We start from the raw sequence: 20790 nt of genomic DNA on the forward strand, positions 1-20790 counted from the left end.
TCTTTTACGCTATTTGGAGGTTACCAATGACTTTAGAAAGTCAGATCACCTGTTCGTGTTGTGGAATGGGCCCAAGAAGGGTCTTCAGGCTTCTAAAGCTACGATTGCACGCTGGCTAAAGGGTGCTATTGCGGCCACGTATGTTGGATGTGGTAAGCCTATTCCTGCTGGGCTTAAAGCTCATTCTCTGCGTTCGCAAGCGACTTCATGGGCAGAGAATCACTTGGTCTCTTGCCAAGAGATATGCAGGGCGGCCACATGGAAATCCTGGCATACTTTTGCCAGGCATTATCGCCTGGATGTTCGTGGTCCTCCTGCAGAGTCCTTTGGGAGCAGTGTAATTCGAGCGGGACTCTCAGGGTCCCACCCCAGTTAAGGCGGCTTGGGTACATCCCAGCTGTCTGGACTGATCCTGGTACGTACAGGGAAAGGAAAATTAGGTTCTTACCTTTGCTAATTTTCGTTCCCGTAGTACCATGGATCAGTCCAGACGCCCGCCCTCAGTACTTCTGGGAGTCCGCTCGTGTTCCTTTCTGTTGTTTTCTTCCATTACAGTTTGTATTGGTAATAGATGCCACAGTTTCGAGGTGAAGTGTCTCCTTTCCTCGTGTTTTATTGTTCGCTCTGTGGTGTCCTGTTTGTTATGTCTGGTTTTACCTGTTCTCAAGGAGGTTTCTACTTGATCTGGTCATTTAGGTTATGATTTAGATCACAATTTTTTGACATTCTCTTGGGGGTACAGTTGAAGGTGATTCATTCCTTATTTCTGCTTTGATATCACATATACTGAGGGATCGCAGGTGGCACACCAGTATATCTAGGGGGTGCTTTCAGTTTTCTCTCTGACTCCATCTGCTGGAGGGGAGGCATAACCCAGCTGTCTGGACTGATCCATGGTACTACGGGGAACGAAAATTAGCAAAGGTAAGAACCTAATTTTCCTATCCCAGTTACAGGTGGCATGGCCCTTAAGGATCCCCAAGATAGAAAATTGAAAGTGTTGCTGAAGCGAATCTTTGAAGTGTCAGCCCTAGGGGTGCGAGCGGCGGTTTGTAGTTGCATGGTACAAAGGGCTACCCTCCGCTGGGTGCAGCAAATGTTAACGTCTCAGGATTTGCCTCCAGGGGAATCAGAGCAGGCGAAACGAATGGAATCTGCGGTGGCCTATGCGGCGGACGCCCTGTATGATCTTCTCCGTACTTCAGCCCGCTCCATGGCGTCAGCAGTCTCCGCGCGCCGACTCCTCTGGCTACGCCATTGGGCGGTGGACTCATCCTCCAAAGCGCAACTTGGTTCCTTCCCTTTTCGGGGTAAGTTGTTATTTGGGGGTGAGTTGGAGCAGCTTATTAAGCCCTTGGGAGAGAACAAGGTCTTCAAATTGCTGGAAGACAGGCAGAAATCATTTCGTTCCTCGGGATCCTTTCGTGGTCGTTTTCGCGGACAGCACCGGTATCGCTCCGGGAGAGGTTCCTCGTCATTTGCACCGCAGCAACCGCCCGCACGCTCTCAAGGATGGTCTCCTTCCTTTCATGGCCGGCGGCAATCGCGCACGGGGGCTCGAGCCATGCCTTCACCAATAAGACGTCACAATGAGGGGACGCCGGTCCATCCCTCCGTTCCGGAAGTGGGGGGTCTTCTATTTCACTTTCGGGAGGAATGGGCCAGAATAACCTCGGACCAGTGGGTCCTCGACATTATAAACCGCGGCTACGCCTTGGATTTTGCACGACCCCTGTGCGATTTCTTCCTAGCCTCCCCCTGCGGGTCGCGAGAAAAGCAAAAGGCTATTTCGCAAACGCGCGGTTACAGGCTCTGGGGGCTATAGTTCCCATACCGGTAGCCGAGCAAGGCACGGGTCGCTACTCCATCTATTTCATCGTCCCAAAGAAGGAAGGTACCTTCCGTCCCATCCTCGATCTAAAACAGGTCAACAGAGCTCTAAGAATTCCACGCTTCTGAATGGAGACTCTGCGTTCCGTCATTGCGGCGGTCCACAAAGGCAAATTTTTGGCTTCTTTGGATCTCACGGAGGCTTACCTGCACATCTGGATACAAGAATGTCATCAGAGGTTCCTAAGGTTCATGGTCCTGGGAGCCCATTACCAGTTTTGTGCTCTCCCCTTTGGTCTCGCAACAGCCCCGAGGGTCTTCACCAAAGTAATGGTAGTCGTCGCCGCAAGTCTCCGGAGAGAAGGAGTGCTCGTCCATCCATACTTGGACGACTGGCTCATTCGGGCAAAATCAAGAAGGCTTTGCGAGGAGGCAGTACGCACAGTCATTTACCATCTGAGCTCCCTAGGTTGGGTAGTCAACCACTCCAAGAGCCAGCTGATACCCTGCCAGACCCTAGAGTTTCTGGGGGCCTTGTTCAATACAGAGTGGGGCAAGGTTTCCCTGCCGCAGGCGCGAATGGAGCGACTGATGGCGCACGTTCGTCGTCTACTAGCTGTGTCACTGCCGGTGGTATGGGATTATTTACAGGTTCTTGGATATATGGCGTCCACCCTAGAATTGGTGCCTTGGGCTTTTGCGCATATGCGACCATTACAGAGAGCGCTGTTATCTCGATGGGACCCCAAGTCGGAAGAATTCCGGGTGCCGTTACCACTTCTAGACCCGGCAAGGGCCAGTCTGCAATGGTGGTTGCAGCCGACCCATTTGCTTCAGGGAGTCTATTTGGAGCCTCCGCAATGGATCATCGTCACAACGGACGCCAGCCTGTCGGGTTAGGGGGCGGTCTGCCAATCTCAATCCGCACAGGGACGTTGGATGACTTCGCAGACCAAGCGGTCCATCAACCGTCTGGAGACAAGGGCAGTCCGCTTGGCGCTGCAGCGGTTTCTCCCTCTGATCCGACATCAAGCAGTCCGAGTTCTGTCAGACAATGCAACGACGGTGGCCTATATAAATCGCCAAGGAGGAACCAGGAGTTACTTGGTTGCGTCCGAGGCGAGCAAGTTAATGGAGTGGGCGGAAGCGCATCTGTCTCTATTAGCGGCCTCACACATTGCCGGCATCGACAACATCCAGGCGGACTATCTCAGCCAGCAGCAGCTAGATCCGGGGGAGTGGGAACTGTCAGAAGAGGCACTCAAACTCATCGTTAAAAGATGGGGAACGCCCCGTGTAGACCTCATGGTGATGCGCCTAAATGCAAAGGCAGCGCATTTCTTCAGCCGCAGACGAGAGTACGGCTCGGAAGGCGTGGACGCGTTGGTTCTTCCATGGCCCGAACATGTTCTCCTGTACGTGTTCCCTCCGTGGCTGCTGATTGGCAAAGTGTTGCGTCGGATAGAATCCCACGTGGGTCCGGTCGTTCTCGTGGCGCCGGAGTGGGCCAGGAGGCCATGGTTTGCCGATCTGATCAATCTAGCAGTAGACTGTCCCTTGCGTCTCAGTCACCTTCCTTGCCTATTGCGGCAGGGTCCAGTGTTTTTCGACCAGGCCGATCGCTTTTGTCTAGCGGCTTGGCTTTTGAGAGGCGTCAATTGAGGAAGAAGGGATATTCTGATTCGGTCATTACTACTCTTCTTCAAGCTCGTAAGCCGTCTACGTCTGTTACCTACATGCGGGTTTGGAAGTGTTTGACTCTTGGTGTCGTGGTGTCACAGGTCCTGCAGGAGGGCCTAAAGAAGGGCTTATCCTATAATTCCCTTAGAGTGCAGGTGGCGGCTCTGGGCTGTTTCCGCGGCAAAATTGACGGTGTTTCCATAGCCATGCACCCTGATGTAGCCAGATTTTTGAAGGGGATCAAGCATTTGCGTCCGCCGGTGCGACCTATCTGTCCCGCTTGGAGTCTAAATTTAGTTCTTCGTGGCCTTAGTACTTCTCCTTTTGAGCCGCTGAAGCGGGCTATGCTCAAAGATCTCACTCTCAAGACAGTTTTCTTGGTGGCTATTTGTTTGGCGAGGCGCATTTCAGAGCTCCAAGCGTTGTCATGCAGAGAGCCTTTCCTCCGCATTTCGGATTCGGGTGTTTCGCTTCGAACTGTCCCTTCTTGCCTAAGGTGGTTACCTCTTTTCATGTGAATCAGACGGTAGAACTCCCAGCCTTTTCGGCGAAAGACAGTGAGGCTTCGGAACTTAGGCTGGATGTTCGGGCATTGTTGAGATACTTGGAGGTCACCAATCCTTTTCGATTGTCTGATCATCTTTTCGTTTTATGGAGTGGCCCTAAGAAGGAGTCCAAAGCTTCTAAGACGACTATAGCCCGCTGGCTGAAGGATGCTATTGCTTCAACTTACATTTGTAGGGGACGTGCCGTTCCGGAAGGTCTTAAGGCTCATTCTCTGTGTTCCCAGGCGGCGTCTTGGGCGGAGAGTGCCTTTGTTTCCCCTCAGGAAATTTGCCGGGCGGCGACTTGGAAATCCTTGCACACTTTTGCTAGACATTACAGTTTGGATGTACAGGATCCTACGGTACCTTCGTTTGGCAGCAGTGTGCTTCGAGCGGGACTGTCAAGGTCCCACCCCTTTTAGGGCAGCTTGGGTACTTCCCAGCAGTCTGGACTGATCCTGGTACGTACAGGGAAAGGAAAATTAGGGCTTACCTGATAATTTTTGTTTCTGTAGTACCAAGGATCAGTCCAGACGCCCGCCCATGTCAGTAGCAGTCCCGACACTGTATTCTTGTATTTCAGAATTCCTGTATATGCTTACACAACCTTCAGTGGCATTTTCAGCCGGGGTTTTTTCCTCGTTTTTTTCCAAGAGTTCATGTTTCACTTGTTCTAGTCACAGGTTCTTGCCTAGGATTTCTTTTATCATTCTGCTTTGTTATCGATTATACTGAAGGATTGCAGGGGGGCGCACCAGGGTATATAGGTGGTGCCTTTTCAGCAGTCTGGACTGATCCTTGGTACTACAGGAACAAAAATTATCAGGTAAGCCCTAATTTTCCTTTTGTTTTACCCAGTGTGGCACTTCTTTTGTTGTGTATAGAATTAGTCAATGGCTTTATTCTGTTGCTAGTATTCCTTTCACCATACTGTCTACTAATAAATATTTTTAAAGATGGAATGGTTGGTGACTGTTTCTTTGCCTATGCCTTTTTGCTTTTATCTAATCTCACTGTTTACTCTGCGTAAATGAGAGTTCCCTGTACGTACCCGGATCAGTCCAGACCGTGGGTTGAGCCTCCTGTCCAGCAGATGGAGACAGACCAAAACTGAAAGGGTATCCTATATCAGGACAGAGCCTACCCTGCAGCCCTTCAGTATTTGTCTGTCTCCAGCAGATGGATCAGCTCACCCTGCGGTCTCCTGATCTGAGCTGCTCAGCCCTTGTTTTTTTTTCCTTGTCGGATCAAGCAAGTAGTATCATAGTTTTTCCATTTATTCAATCTTAACTTTTTTTTTTTTTAATACATTTGGTAATTTGTCTTGTTTTGGACTCTCTCCTTTTTTCACAGGAGACGCTTCCATCTCCTGGCTCTTGCCGGACCTAGGGGGGCTTGGCCCCTTGTGCTGGGCATAGCCTAGGTCCGAGACTGCTTCCCCGGTGGGGGGGGGTTTGACATTGGTGATCCAGTCACTCACCCTCCCCCCCCTTTCTGGCTGCCTTGAGGGCTCAGGGCTCTCCCTTCTCTTCCCCTCAGTAAAAAAAAAAAAAAAAGTTTAAATAACCAAAAGGACAATAAATTTTATTCTATTAAAGGCTGGCAAAAAGGGGGAAGGATTTTTAAAGCTTAAGCAGGCCAGCAGCCAGACCCAGTAGAGCGTGTAGGGTTCATTCCCCTACCTCCGCTCCTTACTGGCACTTCAAAGACCTTTTCTTTCTCTCAGCTGTTTTTTTTTTTTTTCTTTAGTGCAGTTCGCGGCTCCTCGTCACTGTGGATGCCGCATCCAAGTGCCTGTCTTGCATGTGGGGAGCTCTTGGCGAGCCTATCGCGTGAAGGGCTCTGCTCAGCGTGCCTGCCGGGTGAGGAGGGTCCCTCCTCGGCAGCGCTGCCAAATTTAGCCCGAGGTCGCGCTCCCCTCTGCATGGCTAGGCCGTTCCCGGGTCGGCAAACCGCAGGAACGGCGGCCATTTTGGGAATTTCGGCAGCTCCTGATTCAGAGCTGCCAGGGGCTGGGGATGCGATTTTGGAGAAGTTTCCCCCCGATTTAAGCCCTGTGCTACCTAGGGATGAGGTCCCTGCCTCCTGCCTCCCCCCCCCCCCCCCCCCCCCCCCCCCCCGGCAAGGCTAGGGCCCGTTTTTCTTCAGAATTTGTGCTTCTTTGCACAAATCTTATTTGGCCAGCTTGCAGGAGGAGGAGGACACTTCCCCAGGTCCCTTGTCGGCAAAAATCCCACGACAGACTCCGCCCGTCCTCCCGACCCTGGAGCTGCAGGGGCCCGTTAGGGTGCGGGTGGTTGCGGGGGCGCTCCCCCCTTTGGAGGACAATGACCCCCAGGTCCTCCGCATGTTTCAAAAGGAGGAGTTGGAGCCCCTCATCCCCTTTGTCCTCCAGGAACTGGTACTGGAGTGGCCCCCTGCGGATACGCTTAGGCTTCTTTGCCCAAGGATATGGACCCAGTCCTGGCGGGAATCAGGGCTCCGGCAAGTGTCTTTCCTTTCCACCCTATGCATAAGTTGCTGTTCCTATGGGAATGGGAAGCTCCCGAAGCGGGGCTCCATGTGGGGAGGGCTATGGACAAGCTCTATCCCCTCCAGGAGGACTGCTTGGACATGCTGAAGATTCCCACCGTCGATTCTTCCGTCTCTGCGGTCACCAAGCACACAACTATCCCAGTGGTGGGGGCGATGACCCTGAAGGATGTACAGGATCGTAAGCTCGAAGCCCATCTAAAGCATATCTTTGAGGTTTTGGTCTCTGTAGTCCGGGCGACTATCTGCAGCAGTCTCATGCAGCAGGCAGGTCTTAGGTGGGTTCAACAATTGCTCGGCACCCAGGACTTCCCGTCTGCAGAGGCGGAGCAGGCTGAATGTTTGGAAGGCGTCATCGCATATGGGGCAGATGCGCTCTACGACCTCCTCCGCATCGAGGCAAAAGCAGTGGTCTCAGCGGTCTCCGCTAGAAGGCTTCTCTGGCTGCGCAATTGGACCATGGACCCGTCCTCCAAGGCAAGGTTGGGCACGTTGCCTTTCAAGAGTAAGTTGCTTTTTGGAGAGGACCTTGAGCAGCTTATTAATTCCTTGGGGGAAAACAAGGTTCATAAGCTACCGGAGGACCATCCAAAACAATCTCAATCTTTTGCACCCTCCCGTCCTCGCTTCCGGGGTCAATGAAGATATACACTCCACGGACGAGGTGGTTCCTCCAGAGGTTACTCTTCCCTATCTCAATCTTGGTCCCAGCCCTTTCGTGGGCGTCTGTTCTTCAGAGAGGGACCATCCCAGCGCGCCACCCCAAAGCCAGCCCCACAATGAAGTTCGATTGACCCATTCCTCGGTCCCCCTCCTGAGCAGTCGTCTCTCCCTGTTCTTCAAGGAGTGGGTCAAAATCACGTCGGACCAGTGGGTCCTCAAGATTGTCCGAGGCGGCTACGCTTTAGAATTTGTTCGAGACCTACCGGACCTCTTCGTATTCTCCCCATGCAGCAGTCTCAAACGGGAGACGGTGGACCAAACCCTCACCAGGCTTCTGAATCTGGGCGCCATTGTCCCAGTTCCGAAGGAGGAACTCTGCGCCAGCCAATATTCTATTTACTTCGTGATACCCAAGAAGGACGTGCCTTTCGGCCGATCTTAGACCTCAAGAGGGTCAACCGGGCCCTCAAGATCCCACATTTTCGCATGGAAACCTTGAGAGCGGTCATCGCGGCGGTTCATCCCGGAGAGTTCCTCGCCTCCCTCGATCTGTCAGAGGCCTACCTCCACATTCGGATTCACCGAGATTACCAGAAGTATCTTTCAGTTTTGGGTGCTGTCCTTTGGCTTCGCTACTGCACCACGCACCTTCACCAAGGTCATGGTGGTGGTGGCGGCTGCCCTCCGCCGCGAAGGAGTCCTAGTCCACCCCTATCTGGACGACTGGCTCATGCGGGCCAAGTCGGAGAGTCACTGCAGGCAGGCGGTGGATTGGGTTCTAGCTCTCCTCGCATCCCTCGGGTGGATAGTGAACTTCCCCAAAAGCAATCTTTGGCCTTCCCAGGTGTTAGAATTCCTGGGGGCCCGCTTCGATACTCGGATCGGCAAAGAGTTCCTACCTCGCGCTCGGGCTCTCAAATTGATCGACCAGGTACGGAATCTTCTCTCACTCCCTCTCCCAACAGCATGGGACTACCTCCAGGTCTTGGGCTCGATGGCCTCCACCATCAACCTCGTCCCTTGGGCATTTGCTCATATGCGACCATTACAGAGAGCTTTGCTATCCCGTTGGCAGGCGGTATCGGAACAGTTCCACGTAGTTCTCCCGCTTTCGGCCTCTACAGTCGCCGCTTTGCAGCGGTGGCTTTCGCTTCCTCACCTTCTCCGGGGAATGCCTCTTCAGACTCCACAGTGGGCGATGGTAACCACGGATGCCAGTCTCTCTGGCTGGGGCGCAGTCTGCCAGTCCCAGTCCACGCAGGGGATCTGGTCTCCGGTTCATTCTCATTGGCACATCAATCGGTTAAAGGCCTGGGGTGTGCGTCTGGCTCTACAAGAATTTCTGCCCCTGATCTGCGGCAAGGCGGTGAGGGTTCTCTCAGACAACTCCACCACCGTGGCTTATATCAACCATCAGGGAGGCACTCGCAGAAGCCTGGTGGCTCTAGAAGCCAGCCGTCTCTTCGACTGGGCGGAACGGCATCTGGATTGCCTTGCGGCCTCCCACATAGCGGGCAAGGAGAATGTACAGGCCGATATTCCTCAGTCAGTCTCTCGATCCGGGAGAGTGGGAACTCTCGGAAGAAGCCATGGACCTGATCGTCGACCAGGTGGGGTCCTCCTCACCTGGACCTCATGGCAACCTTGCGCAATGCCAAGGCCAACAGGTTCTTCAGCCGCTGGAGAGAGCACGGCTTGGAGGGAGTGGATGCTCTTCCATGGCCTGCGGACGTTCTTCTTTGTGTTCCCTCCGTGGCCTCTGGTGGGAAAGGTTCTTCGAAGAATAGAACTCCACCGAGGGCCAGTGGTTCTGGTAGCACCCGAATTGCCTCGCAGACCTTGGTTCGCGGATCTCGTCAACCTGGCAACGGACAGACCTCTCCGGCTCGGCCATCTTCCTCGTCTGCTTCGGCAGGGGCCTGTATTTTTCGACCAGGCCGATCGCGTTTGTCTAGCGGCCTGGCTTTTGAACGGAGACTCCTGAGGCGTAAGGGCTATAAGGAGGAGATTGTCTCCACCTTGCTGCGAGCTCGGAAGCAGTCGACTTCTCTAGCTTACGTGCACGTTTGGAAAGTCTTTGAGACTGTTTGTGCAGAGTTGGGGATCTCTGCGCGTTCCGCTCCGGTTTCATTGGTTCTTTCCTTTCTACAGAAGGGTCTCTCCAAGGGTCTCTCTTTCAGTTCCTTGCGCGTGCAAGTCTCTGCTCTCTGACGGGCCGAGGTTCATCCCTTAGCAGGCCACCCGGACGTGGTTCGGTTCTTGAAGGGAGTCAAGCACCTGCGACTGCCCGCGCGCTCTACTTGCCCATCGTGGAGTCTTAATCTCGTCCTCCGAGCTCTCTGTACGGCTCCATTCGAACCCCTCGTCGGACTACGGTAAAGGATCTCACGCTCAAGACGGGTTTTTCTCACGTCTATTTCTTCCGCTCGGCGGGTTTCAGAGATCCAAGCATTGTCCTGTTGGGAACTTTTTTTGCGTTTTTCCAATTCAGGAGTCTCGCTCAAGACGGTGCCTTCTTTCTTACCGAAGGTTGTTTCCGCTTTCCATGTCAACCAGTCAGCGGAACTTCCAGCATTCTCTCCAGAGGAAATTGCAGGTACCGCTGGGGGCGATCTCCGCAGACTTGATGACAAACGAGTTCTACTCCACTATCTCCAGGTTACCAATGACTTTCGGGTCTCGGATCATCTTTTCGTCCTCTGAAGTGGTCCCAATCGGGGCAAACGGGCATCTAAGACTACTATTGCTCGGTGTCCTCTGCCTATCTTTGCCAAGGTCAGGCAGTTCCTGAGGGTCTAAAGGCTCATTCGTTGCGTTCTCAAGCTACTTCTTGGGTGGAGAGCCAATCGGTTTCTCCGCAAGAAATTTGCAGGACCGCTAGGTGGACGTCCCTACATACTTCCGCGCGTCACTACCACCTGGATGTACAAGCACCGGTTTTTGGTTCTTTTGGTTGGCAAGTGCTTCGAGCGGGACTGTTGCGGTCCCACTCGGTTAGGGAAGCTTTGGTACATCCCACGGTCTGGACTGATCCGGGTACGTACAGGGAAAGGAAAATTAGTTCTTACCTGTTAATTTTCGTTCCTATAGTACCACGGATCAGTCCAGACGCCTTTCCCTGTTGCTCTTTTCACATTACCTACTCGAAGCTTTTCCTACAGGTATTCGGATGTCAGTATTGTTTTATCTTCTTCTGAGCACCGGAAGCATTGGTTATTGATGACCAAGAACATGCAAGAGCGTTTCTTTCTACAGAGCTCCTTACAAAGTTATAAAGTTACTCCATTGAGTTTTTTGTTGTTACTTGCTTGATCTTTTTCTTTATCTTGTTTTTCTGCTTTGACAATAGTTATACTGAAGGGCTGCAGGGTAGGCTCTGTCCTGATATAGGATACCCTTTAAGTTTTGGTCTGTCTCCATCTCCTAGACAGGAGGCTCAACCCACGGTCTGGACTGATCCGTGGTACTACAGGAACAAAAATTAACAGGTAAGAACTAATTTTCCTCTTTGCAGTGATGGATGTTGACTTTTGCTACAAAAAGGTATTTTTGGTGCTGCAAGCCCTCCATCTCAGGCACCTACTGCAAGTCTTCCTGGACCTCTAGCCGCCTATGCTCATTACGTTCCTCTGTCCAGAAGTTAGTGAATAAGGAGACTGAATCAGCCTGTGATCCCTGTTGTGCTGTAGCCTCAGGGCTCTAGCTTAGCTGTTAGCACAAGACAATGAGCGTGAGAACCAAGTCTCCCTGTGGATCTATGCTCATAGGCTGTGTACCATCTGCGCTTCGCTTCCTCTGTAGTCAGGCAGGCCAATCCACCCAAGTGGGTTATACCAGCAGATGACTGTTATACCATCATCTGCTGGTATAACCCAGCAGATGATGGTGAGAACTGATTAGCTAACGCACCAAAATATATAGCTTTGCCCTGATAGCCTGCCAGTATTCTGTCTCCAGTAGAGGGTGGCTATGCATCACCCTAGTGGGGATTGCTTATTGAGGAAACAAAAAGAAGAAAGACAGATTTGAACTCCTGCAGTGATCCCAGTTTGGGCCTCTCCCTCAGTTGAACATTTGAGTCTCTGTGCCGTTGCCAGATTTAGGCTCAAAATAAAGAGAGACGTGAGGGAGCTCGTGGTAAAGATTTGGGCCCCCCACCCAATAGCCCCCCCCCCCCCGGTGTCTGCTCCATTTTCTTCCACAAGTTGGGTTTATTAGTTGAGACCCTGAAAATGCATGGAGTGGATGGGAGGTTTCCATCCTGGTCAGCTTGTAAGGCAGCTGCGTTTTTATTGACACTCCTGGAACAAGCACAGGAGTTGCTTAACATTGAGTGGTACTTCCTGGTTAAAATAAATAAAGGGGGTGATATATGGTGGGCCTATAACGTAGACTCAAGGGAACAGCTGGATCCCTGGATATTGATGCTCTGGTGGGTGTAATCACTGCATTCTGCCATCCTGGTTGAAGGGACAGGTCTGAAGGAGCCCTGCATGTAAAGATCAAGGCTTACCTCAAGCCACATTTGAGGTGGTAGCAATGCATATGCCAATAGCTTTTTGCTACCCTAGGTTTGAGCAGACTCGTGTCCCACTCAGGTCTGCGTTGGAACTGGGAGCCACGTTACTAGCTGATGTGGGCTGTGACCTTATGAATGCGGCCATTAGAAAAGTAGCTTGTTATAGCAGCAAGTTGTCTTCAATGGTTGTGGAACTGGTAGGCAGATGCCATTTTTGTCAAATTTGACAAAGTTGCCCTGTGAGGGATCTCTGGTTCAGTCTGAATGGAGAGGATGGCGAATTGATGGGCTGATTCCAAGATTTCATTTTTGTCAGAACAATAAAGCCAGAGATTCCAGTCGTTTTTGCCTCTTACAGGAGATTGATGAAACCTTTTAAAGGTTTGCTGTCAGTTTGCTCGGAGATCCAAATATGGACGTTGCTGAAGCATCTTGGAGGCTGAAACATCTTGGACCTTGCAATGAAGGTGTGGGGGTCCATCTATAGGCTCCGGAGATGGACAGACATGACAGTGAAAAGAAGGCTAATAGACCTTAGAGCTGTAATTCCAGTTTTCCGAACTGCAAAAGAGTGACTGGGGGCTATTCTATTTATTTTGTCATGCCCAGGAGGACATAGGGCTCCTTTCAATGCTTTCTGCCTCTGAAAGGGGTCAAGCGGCATTTGCGCTTAGCGCACTTCAGAATGGAACCTTGTGCGCTGTCATTGACTGTGGAAAGAGGACATTCTCCTGTCTTTCTAAAGGCCGCATATCTATATACCCCTGTACTACAGGAACATCTGCAGTGTCTGTTCCACTGTTCTAGGATGGCATTATCTGCATTGAGCTTGGCCATTTGGCTTGGCTATGGTGCTCAGAATTTTCTCTAAGATCTGAGAGATAGTAGTGGCACTCTGCGCAAGGTGGGTGTTTTGGTCCATACATATCTGCATGCTGGTTGATTTGCACCAAGCTTGCAGTCAAGAGTTAAGGGGCATTTCACAAATTTATCTGCTTCCTCCTGGAGCTGGGCTGCATATTAGGCTTAAAAAAGCAGTCTGCGACCAACACAAACTTGGACTACCTCAATAAGATTTGATAAGGCACAAAGCGGGAATTGCCAGAACACCATATCTGACACTGTTTCAATCCTTGAGATTGGCCATTCGTTCCATAATGTAGAGTTCTTTCTGGATCCCGGAGTCAATGATGACAATGTTGGAGGTAGTTCCTTGGATTAGAGCGCAAATGTATCTGGTTTGGCAGGCCCTGCTGGCACAGTGGACTTCACAGTCTCAGGTGTAGATGGTAAGGCTATCCTGGCCAATGGAAGTGAGCACGCAGTTGCTGAGGTGCTTGCTAAGTGAGCTCCTCTTGAGAAGGGGTATCCTGACATGTCTTGGAATGGTAGGTGCTCCCAATGGGGAGGGTGAGCCACCTAGCTAGGGAAGCTCCCTACCAAGTATTGATGGAATGTGGTCTGTGAAATGCAGAGGCTCAACAGGGTGTTATCAAGCTCGTTTGGGTGACCTAACATGTTTACGGTTAATAGAGCGGCAGATGGGACAAGAGGTGAAAGTGATGTTCGGCAAGGCCACCACAGTTGCCTTTATAAACCTTCGAGGCCATAGCAGTTGTCATCAGGTGTTGGTGAAGATAGATGCTCTCATGAAATGTGTAGAACAGCATAAGCAAACAGTATCACGTTGCCAGGACGGACAATATAAGGGCTGTTTTTCTCAGCAGACATGACTTGGATCAAGAGAGTTGGAGCTGGCTGGCAGAGGATATTTTTCCATTCATAGTTTCTCGATGGTGCCAGAGGTATCTGGCTCTGATAGCGTGATACCACTACGTGATGATGCAATGGTTCTATAATCACAGACAAGATCCTGGGGTATTGGAAATTGATGTTCTTGTTTTGATAGCTGCGGAGCAGCATATGATATGGGCTCCCTCCCTTGTCTATGTTCAACAGGGTAAAAAGGAGGATCTCAAGTCATCCTGGGACTGTAAGCCTGGTGACTTGGTTGGCCACGGCAATCGTCTTTTGGTTACTGGTAGACAGTCCTATGGGGTGGCCATTCCCAAAGGATCTCAGACAACAGGGACTGATTTTATTTGAAAGTCTGGGGGAGCTCCAGTCTTACGATTGGCCCTTTAGAGGACTTGACTGCTGAATCTGGTTTGTTTTCAGCACTGGTACTGCTCTGCTCTGAGCTAGGAAGTTTTCCACATCTATACCTTGTATCAGAGCTTAGAAAGTGCTGGAAAGTTGATGCAGGGTGAGAGACTTTCACCCTCTGAGTTGAAATAGCAATAATCTTAGGTTTTCCGTAAGAGGATTAGTAAAAGTTTGACCCTAAGACTCCTAACAGCTTCTGTTTGCAGCATTGGCACATTATGGAAGTCATACCAATGGTAGACCTTGTTGTCTCCTCCAGATGTTTCTGGAGACTGTATCTCAAAAGGAACAGAGACAGGAGGGAGGTGGTCCAGAGAAGGCGACCAAAATGGTGGGTGGTCTCCATCGAATGCCTTATGAGGAGAGGTTGATGAATCTGAATATGTATCCCCTGGAGGAGAGGAGCAGCAGGGGTGATATGATACAGACTTTCAGATACTTGAAAGGTTTTAATGATCCATGGTCAACAATAGACCTTTTTCATAGAAAACAATTTAGTAGAACTAGGGGTCATGATTTGAAACTCCAGGGAGGAAGACTTAGAACCAATGTTAGAAAATATTTCTTTACAGAGAGGGTGGTGGATGCCTGGAATGACCTTCTGGAGGAAGTGGTGAAGACTTAAACCATGAAGGATTTCAAAGGGGCTTGGGATAAACACTGTGGATCACTGAAGGCTAGAGGATTTCAAAGGGGCATGGGATAAACACTCTGGATCATTAAAGGCTAGAGGGCAGGCCTCAGGTGGGTTCAACAATTACTTTGCACTCAAGAACTTCCACCAGCGGAGGCGGAGCAGGCTGAGTGTCTAGAAGCCGTAATCGCTTACGGGGCAGATGCCCTCTACGATCTGGTCCGTGTTCAGGCGATGGCTTTGGCGGTGTCTGCCCGGAGGCTCCTCTGGCTATGCAATTGGTCGGCCGATCAGTCTTCCAAAGCTTGGTTAGGCACGTTGCCTTTCAAAGGTAAGATGCTTTTTGGAGAGGACCTTGAGAAGCTTATGGATTCCTTGGCTGACAACAAGGTCCATAAACTCCCGGAGGACCGTCCCAAACCTACCCGGTCTTACGCACCCTCTCGTTCTCGCTTCCGGGGTCAGCGTCGTTACGCTCCGCGTGGGCGGGGTGGTTCCTCGAGGGGTTCTTCTCATACTCAGTCCTGGTCGCAGACCTTTCGTGGGCGGCAGCCTTTTCGTGAGGGCCAGACCGTGCGTGCCACCCCTAAGCCTGCCACGCAATGAAGTTCAGCTGACTCATTCCTCGGTCCCTTACCTCGGCGGTCACCTCTCCCTGTTTCTCGAGGAATGGGTCAAAATCACATCTGATCAGTGGGTTCTCGACATTATCAGAGACGGGTACGCCTTCGAGATTGTTCGCGACCTTCCGGATCTTTTTCTTTTCTCGCCATGCGGACGGTCCAAGAGGGACGCGGTGGAACAAACTCTTTCCAAACTCCTGGCTCTGGGCGTGGTGGTTCCAGTCCCGGAGAGGGAGCTTGGCGCTGGCCAGTATTCTATTTACTTCATCTTTCCCAAAAAGGACAGGTCCTTTCACCTGATACTGGACCTCAAGAGGGTCAATCGGGCCCTCAAAGTTCCTCACTTCCGCATGGAAACCCTCCGAGCGGTCATAGCTGCGGTTCGTCCCGGAGAGTTTCTCGCTTCGCTCGATCTCGCAGAGGCGTACTTCCATATTCCCATTCACCGCGACTACCAGAAGTATCTTCGCTTCCACATTCTCAATCAGGACTTCCAGTTTCGGGTGCTTCCTTTTGGTCTCGTGACTGTACCTCGCACCTTCACAAAGGTCATGGTGGTGGTCACGGCGGCGCTGCGCTGGGAGGGAACGGAACCCTTGTCCATTCCTATCTGGACGACTGGCTCATCAGAGCCAAGTTGGCGGCTTCCCGTCAACAGGCGGTGGATCGCATATTATCTCTTCTCGCTTCCCTCGGGTGGATAGTGAACTTCTCCAAGAGCAACCTTCAACCCTCCCAGGAGTTAGAGTTCCTGGGAGCCCACTTCGATACCCGAGTAGGCATGGTTTTCCTACCACGTGCGCGCTCTCAAACTAATCGAGCAGATCCAGAACCTGATTGCCTTATCTTCCCCAACGGCCTAGGACTACATGCAGGTCTTGGGATCCATGGCTTCCACCATAGACCTCGTCCCCTGGGCTTTTGCTAATATGCGTCCGTTACAGAAAGCTTTGCTATCCCGCTGGCAGCCAGTGTCAGAACAGTTCCACATAGTTCTCCCGCTCTCGGACTCTACCGTCGGCGACTTGCAGTGGTGGCTGTCGCTACCTCATCTCCTCCAGGGGATGCCTCTCGAAGCGTCACAGTGGACGATAGTGACCACGGACACCAGTCTGTCGGGCTGGGGTGCGGTTTGTCTCTCCCAGTCCACCCAGGGAACCTGGGCCCCGACTCAGTCCCGCTGGCACATCAATCGGTTGGAGACCCTGGCGGTACGCCTGGCCCTTCAGGAGTTCCTCCCCCTTCTTCGCGGCAAGGCGGTACGAGTCCTCTCCGACAACTCTACCACAGTGGCCTACATCAATCGCCAAGGGGGCACTCGCAGTCCCCTAGTGGCCCTGGAAGCCAGCCATCTCTTCACCTGGGCGGAGCGACATCTGCAGTGCTTGGCGGCCTCCCACATTGTGAGCAAGGAGAATATCCAGGCTGACTTCCTCAGCCGACAGTCACTCGATCCGGGGGAGTGGGAACTCTCGGATGCGGCCATGGCTCTGATAGTGGACAGGTGGAGTCCCCCCCCACCTAGACCTCATGGCGACTCTGCACAATTCCAAAGCCAATCTGTTCTTCAGCTGCTGGAGGGAGCACGGCTTAAGAGGGCGTGGATGCTCTGGCCCTGCCTTGGCCAGTGGACGTCCTCTTGTATGTATTTCCCCCGTGATCCCTGGTGGGAAAAGTTCTCAGAAGAATCGAACTCCACCGGGGACCAGTGATTCTGGTAGCACCTGAGTGGCCGCTAAGACCATGGTTCGCAGATCTCATCAACCTGGCGACGGACGGACCCCTGCGCCGCGGTCATCTACCTCGTCTCCTTCGACAGGGGCCTGTATTTTTCGACCAGGCCGATCGCTTCTGTCTAGCGGCCTGGCTTTTGAACGGAGACGCCTGAGGCGTAAAGGGTATAAGGAGGAGGTCATCTCCACCTTGCTGCGGGCCCGGAAACAGTTGACTTCCCTGGCCTACGTGCGCATCTGGAAAGTTTTTGAGTCTGTTTGTGCAGAGTTGGGTATCCCAGCCCGCTCCGCCTCGGTCTCTGTGGTTCTTTCTTTTCTTCAGAGGGGTCTCTCCAAGAGCCTCTCCTTCAGTTCTCTGCACGTCCAGGTCTCGGCGCTCGGCTCTCTCCTGGGTCGGGTGGAAGGTCATTCCCTAGCGGGCCATCCGAACGTAATTCGGTTCTTGAGGGGCGTTAAACATCTCCGCCCTCCCTCTTGTGCCACGTGTCTGTCGTGGAGTCTCAACCTGGTCCTTCGTGCTCTCTGTGCGGCTCCGTTTGAACCTCTTCACCACCACGCTACGCTCAAGGACCTCACACTCAAAACTGTCTTTCTGGTCTCTATCTCTTCCACTCGGCGGATCTCCGAGATTCAGGCGTTGTCCTGTCGGGAGCCCTTCTTACGTTTTTCTGATTCAGGGGTGTCTCTCAAGACTGTTCCTTCTTTCTTGCCTAAAGTTGTTTCCGCTTTTCACGTCAACCAGTCGGTAGAACTCCCTGCGTTAGAGGAGATTGCGGGTACGGCTGGGCGTGATCTCCGTCGTCTAGATGTTAAGCAAGTCCTGCTTTGCTATCTCTAGGTTACCAATGACTTTCGCGTTTCGGACCATCTCTTTATCCTTTGGAGTGGTCCCAACCGAGGTAAACCGGCTTCTAAGACCACGATTGCGCGGTGGTTGAAAGAAGCCATATCTTTGGCATATCTTTGTCAAGGTCGACCGGTTCCTGAGGGCCTGAAGGCTCATTCTCTGCGCTCTCAAGCTACTTCTTGGGCGGAGAGTCAATCTGTCTCTCCGCAGGAGATTTGCAGGGCCGCCACTTGGACGTCATTGCATACCTTTGCTCGGCACTACCGTCTGGATGTGCACGCTCCGGTTTTCGGTTCCTTTGGGCGGCAAGTGCTTCAAGCGGGACTGTCTCTGTCCCACCCGGTTTAGGGAAGCTTTGGTACATCCCACTGTCTGGACTGATCCGGGTACGTACAGGGAAAGGAAAATTAGTTCTTACCTGTTAATTTTCGTTCCTGTAGTACCACGGATCAGTCCAGACGCCCTTCCCTGTCTGTCTTTTTTATTTTCTCTCGAAGCTTGTTTCTTACAGGTTTGCAGATTGTATTACTCCCTGTGTTGTGCAAGAATACTGAGCAATTACACCGGAAGCCTTGGTCGTTTTTTCATACCAAGTATGTGCAAGAGCGTATAGGTATACCATGTTTGTTAGGTTGTTCTACGGTTGCTCCCTTGAACTTTATGGTTACTTGCTTGATCCTGTTTGGGTCTTGTTATTTTTCTGCTTTGACAATAGTTATATTGAAGGGTTACAGGATAGGCTCTGTCCTCATATAGGATATCCTTTCAGTTTTAGTCTGTCTCCACCTGCTGGAAAGGAGGCTCAACCCACTGTCTGGACTGATCCGTGGTACTACAGGAATGAAAATTAACAGGTAAGAACTAATTTTCCTTTACTACAGCGAGGTGGTACTGGCCTTATTGCAAAACTAATCACAAAAGTCTTCACCTCCAGAGTCTCTGCCTTGCTGGTTGCTGGGCACAAGCAAAAACCCCAATTCTAGAGAGGAGGTAACTAGCCCTCCTAGTATAATAGCACTGGGAAAAAAATGTCTTCAACTCTTCCACAAACTTCTTCCAAAAACTCCCAACTCTTAGACACTGCTGGATCAATCCACCAGAGAACAGAAAGCTCTTTTGTATGTACTCAGGGGCCAATTTTTACCCGTAAGACCCATCCGAAAAAAGGGAAGGTGGGAGGTGGACCCCAAAAAGTGTAAAATCCTTTCTATAGCAGGAAAAACAAGGATACTATTAGTGGCAGAGGCCAAGGCCTTGCTACAATTGTATTCTCTATTGCAGGGGTTGCCAGTCTTAGGGAACATTAACCCCTTTTCAGCCTCAAACCTTTTTGCAGACCCCCCCACCCATGCACGTCTCTAATTTTTGCATGCCATGACAAAAGAAATGATATGCACTCCAGGATCATTCATAATGGGAAAAAACTGCATGCACAGGGAGGGACATTTCCAAAGCTATTTAAAAGTTGCCCTCCTAATTGAAGGTTGAAGCCAACAATGCACCTCCCAGCTTAGCTGCACTAGTGAAACGGAAGCAAGTTCAAGAACGTTCCAGGTTGGCAACTTAGATGACCTGGCAGAAAATCAGGACCTGCAAGTGAAATTTCAAAGGGAAAATGGCACGAGCCTGCTGGGGGCAAGCCAATACTTTTGTAGCTGTGGACTTTGCATCTGCTTTGATGTGAGCAAACAGGTATTTACCCACATAATAAGTGTTGATAATTATTGTCCATGAAAACTGACCTGCTTTTCCCTTCTGATTTTTACACACATACAGAAAATAATCACAAAATAATTTAGAAAAAGCAGAATAGCCTGCTTTAAAGGGAAGGCAGCCTCTGAAATTTCTATGTCTGTGCCTTCCCAAGATAACGTTTGTGTTTAAATTATATGCACATGACACAGCAGGAAATGCATCTCAAAGCTGTGACCATCCTGCTTTCCTCAATGTGCAGCTGAAAGCCACCCACAGCCCCTCTTTTTCAACACATCTTCACAGCACAGCAGTGGGGTTTATGACTCTCGGGCTGCAGTCAGTCCCTCTCTTCTCTGCCTCCGCTGGACATGGGACAGTGCAGTTTGAGGCTCCTACTGTGTAAAAATGGCCCCTCTGTCTCTCCTCCTGGCCTGCAGCAACGTGAGGTGAAGTTTCCAGGGCAGCAGTATGCCCCACTCATTATCCTGGCCTATGGCAGCAGTCCAGCTTAACTTTCTTGCATCCCTTCTGGCAGCCCTGGGATGATAAGACCCCAAGTTAGGAACCACTGCTCTACAGTTATTGTATGTGAACTGCTTTGGGTCAAACTTCTGGTTGAGGGAGGCAGTATAAGTTTAATATGACATGTCAGTTCTCACCTAAGAAGCAACCAGATTTTATTTTGGATGGCCACAGCCACAAACCTCTACTTTTTTATGTAAGGATCTGCAGACTCCTTTCAGGTGGTGCAGTGGCATAAGAGAAATGTTATAACTGCACTGTGTTATAAAAAATGGCGTGGGCCATTCATTGCTCCTACCATGTGACAGGGGCCAACCAATGGCACCGATAGCCCCTGTCACATGGTAAGGGAAAAGGTCCATCAGCACTATTTTGATTAGTGGCAACCAACGGCCCGAGAGGGGGAGATCGCTCCTGGGACCCCACTGGACCACCAGGGACTTTTGGCAAGTCTTGGAGGGTTGCAATTAATTAAATTTGAAGGGGTGGGGTGGGTTTGGGGTTTTTTGGGGGGTTTTTTATGTGCCCTTTCTCCCCTCCCCAAAAACGATAAACCATGAAATTTCATGGGTTTTCTTATCATTTTGTCACCCCTGAACTGTGACGAACTAGGAAATATCGTCTCTATTTCCTATTTTGTTGCAAACAAATGCACATCCCTAATAGCTAATACCTTCATTAGTGTGGGAGTTTGAGGCAAAGGCACAAAATAATGCATGTTTTTTGTGCACAAAACTACTTGCTGCATAGGGAGTACAGTTTGCACACAAAAAAAGTCCACACAACTATGGCTAAAATTGT

The 20790-nt window shown here is 51.1% G+C and overlaps 1 protein-coding gene across 1 annotated transcript in view; it reads left to right on the forward strand.

The window, feature by feature from the left end:
• LOC115097920 (RNA-binding protein lark-like) overlaps nucleotides 1-20376 on the forward strand; it is a 38283-nt gene extending 17907 nt beyond the window's left edge. The window contains exon 6 of the transcript XR_003858361.1: nucleotides 19256-20376. The gene's annotated coding sequence lies outside the window, so the exon portion shown is untranslated. The remainder of the gene's footprint in view (nucleotides 1-19255) is intronic.
• Nucleotides 20377-20790: the final 414 nt, after the last annotated feature.

The sequence above is a fragment of the Rhinatrema bivittatum genome, chromosome 8, assembly GCF_901001135.1.
Source record: "Rhinatrema bivittatum chromosome 8, aRhiBiv1.1, whole genome shotgun sequence".
NCBI lineage: Eukaryota > Metazoa > Chordata > Amphibia > Gymnophiona > Rhinatrematidae > Rhinatrema > Rhinatrema bivittatum.